The sequence below is a fragment of the Balaenoptera musculus genome, chromosome 18 (genome assembly GCF_009873245.2).
Source record: "Balaenoptera musculus isolate JJ_BM4_2016_0621 chromosome 18, mBalMus1.pri.v3, whole genome shotgun sequence".
In the NCBI taxonomy this organism is placed as follows: domain Eukaryota; kingdom Metazoa; phylum Chordata; class Mammalia; order Artiodactyla; family Balaenopteridae; genus Balaenoptera; species Balaenoptera musculus.
Window position 1 is genome coordinate 36,566,758 of NC_045802.1, and position 2,369 is coordinate 36,569,126.

At 44.6% G+C, this 2,369-nt stretch overlaps 1 pseudogene; it reads right to left on the minus strand.

The window, feature by feature from the left end:
• Positions 1-610: 610 nt before the first annotated feature.
• LOC118884045 lies at positions 611-2,098 on the minus strand (annotated as a pseudogene).
• Between the last annotated feature and the right edge of the window lie 271 nt (positions 2,099-2,369).

A 2,369-nucleotide genomic window follows, 5' to 3' on the forward strand; every position in this document is an offset into this window, starting at 1 on the left:
GAATAATAAGCACAATATATGGAATATTCTCCTGAGAGGCCTCCACAGTCATATACTCCACTTGCCAACAATCACCTAATTTTTCCACATGGTTTTAAGACTTTTGTGCCTTGATTCTGTTAAAAATGTCAATGAACACTAAATCAGATCCAGTGTTTTCATGTAAGCAAGTTAGAGGGTTAGTCTCTGGAAACTGAGGGATGTAGTTAGTTAACACTACTACTGCGTTTCTAAGTGCTTGGTTTTATGGGTGGATTCCAGGGCTATGTCAACACCAATTAAATCAAACATGCTTTCATAAAATGGTCATTTAAAAAGGATTCCGAAACTAAAAGATGGAAGAGAACCACTGGAAATAAGAGGGGGATGGCATCGGATGAGGGGTGGGGGGGAAAGCAAAGGAGAAACTGCAGGAGGGCAGAGTACAGTTGGCACTACACCTCCATGATGTCCAGACATGCAGGCATGTCTAATGAGATTAACTTGATTTGCCTATAAGACAGACGATCATCAGAAATCTTAACTCGGGTTTCAATCACATGACAAAATTTAAAACTTTAAAACAAGGAAGATTTGTGAAGTGGAAGGCAGGTAGTGGATCTTCCAATTATTATACTTGCATTTCAAACTCCTGTTTTGACTTTTCAAGTAAGCATGCATGTTCCCAAAGCTGTGGTACTTGGCTAAGTACACAAGCACCCCACTCACATACCGCCTGTCTCTCTGCCAACAGAAGCTGCAGTTGCAGATCCCACTACAGAGAGGGCAGTGCCAGTTTGGGTCTAGCAGAGCCTCCCTGCCTTCTTCACTGTAACAGTTTGAAGGCAGGGCCCACAGAACTGGCTTTGAAAGCCCCAGCACTCTGGATTTCTGTAGTTTGTCTTGGTATCAATAGTTTTCTGGCAGCACTGATGATAAGTCAATCCCAATGAACAGTTATAGATCTTCTCTCGAGAGTTGTTGCAGATGTTGTCCAATTCTCCCTCCGTGATTTTGTCCACCAGGAGAATTATATGGGGAAGTGTCATGGATCCAGGGTGACAACTTCAGGGAATGTCATCTTCGTTCATGTAGCAGGCCATGAGCTTCCTCTTTCTCACCAACATGTACTTATCCTCCTCTTCCTCCTCCTCCTCCTCCTCTGTGGGCAGGGCACTGTGCAACCCAAGGACCTGAGACCTTGACCTGAAGGGAGGACGAGCTCTCTGCTCAGGGTTTCTCCTGCAGGTGACACCTGGGAATGTGTGCCTTCAGGGTGTCTTTGGATGTGAACTGGGGGCTGACAAGGAATGCCTTCCAGGGAAGGAGCCAAGGAAGCTTTCAAATTCTGACATTAGTTTTGCAAGCATTGCTTTGTTTTGCTTTATATTTAAAGCCCTTTTCTCCAAAAAATTCATGCCACTTTCATCTTCTGAATCAGAAGTGCAATCGGTCACAGGATTCTCTGAGGGTTCAGAGGGCGCTGCTCTCTTGTTGGCTGCTCCCCTAGTGTTTCAAGTTGGAAACTTCATGGCCACCCAGAGAGGTCTGGAACTTCTACACTGACTGCGGGTCCGACAGCCCACACAGTCTGCCTGCAGCCTCATTCCATCTTGTATCTCACTCTCTGAGAAACCATGAAAACGATTCATCATCAGTGTCGGCATGAAAAGTACTGGCCAGTTTGTTAGTGACATCTGGCCTTGGTTTCTGTAAAAGTCCACAATGGTCTAACACATCTTGCACTTCACTTTCTGAAAAGCCGCAGAAAGATTCATTATCAGAGTCCTCATAAAAAACATTTGCCATTCTTCACTGATACCTGACCTGAATTTAGGTTTTGTGTTTGGAAAATTGTCAGAAGCAAAGCTGTCACAACTGTTGTCAGAGGATGATGAGGTTTCCATGGAAATCAACTTCACATAGCTGCATTTCTTGACGTTCTTCTTTGCTCTGTGATACTTTCATGGCACATGGCGTTTGCCCAAGCTGGCGGCTGGTGCTGGGAGCAGGGAGAGCTGAGCAGCCATGCACCCTGTAGTCCCACCATGCAGGAGCCAGAGTCCGAGCCATGCTGGCCAGCAGGGCACGCAGAGCCCAGGCCGGAGGGGCGGGGCATGGCCCAAATTACCAATTTTATTTACTTGAGTCCTCTTCCTTTTTTTCTTGATGAGTCTGGCTAAAGGTTTATTAGTTTTCTTTATCTTCTCGAAGAACCAGCTTTTAGTTTCATTGATCTTTGCTATTCTTCAACTCTATTTCATTTATTTCTACTCTGATCTTTATGATTTCTTTCCTTCTGCTAAGCTGGGGTTTTGTTTGTTCTTCTTTCTCTAGTTGCTTTAGGTGTAAGGTTAGGTTGTTTATTTGTGATTTTTCTTGTTTCCTGA